Here is a 640-nt window from a genome sequence, read left to right on the forward strand (position 1 = left end):
GATGAAGGGACCGTACTGTACGCTAACCATAATTGAATGGTTCTCACAGGCACTATCATTTAATACCTAGGGAATCATGTATGCGATGCTGCTAGGCGTTTAACATGATTGGTTGGGTACTATCAGACTTGAGTTCTGACGTTCTTGTTATCAAGGAGTTGATAATTAAGAATGAAACAATTGGGGTATGCTCGTATAATGACAAGTTTAGTCCGAATGACATGAAGATATGAACCCACGGCTAGTTGTATCAATGAACCATTGAGGGTCACACAAGTACTAACTTTTTAGATCCCGTTGAGAAGTAAAATAGTTCAGTGTGTTGAACGACTTATAAAAGAGTTTATAAGCGTAAAGAAAAATAGAAGTACGACTTCTATGAGGGGAATGTAACTTTTAATTTGTGGAATTGTTCATAAAGTAAAAGTTGGCCAAATAAATAATGTATTTGAAAATTGTGATTTTCATAAACATTATTATGGACTCAATTAAATTAATTCAAGTGTTGAATTAATTAAACACTAATGGCCTTAGTAGAGTCCAAATAATTAAATTAATTGAAGTGTTGGATTAATTAAATAACATTGGGCCTTGTAGAACCCAATTAGAAATAATTATTAAAATAGTGGGCTTGAGTAAA

Source organism: Primulina huaijiensis, chromosome 4 (assembly GCF_012295235.1).
Source record: "Primulina huaijiensis isolate GDHJ02 chromosome 4, ASM1229523v2, whole genome shotgun sequence".
Taxonomy (NCBI): Eukaryota; Viridiplantae; Streptophyta; class Magnoliopsida; order Lamiales; family Gesneriaceae; genus Primulina; species Primulina huaijiensis.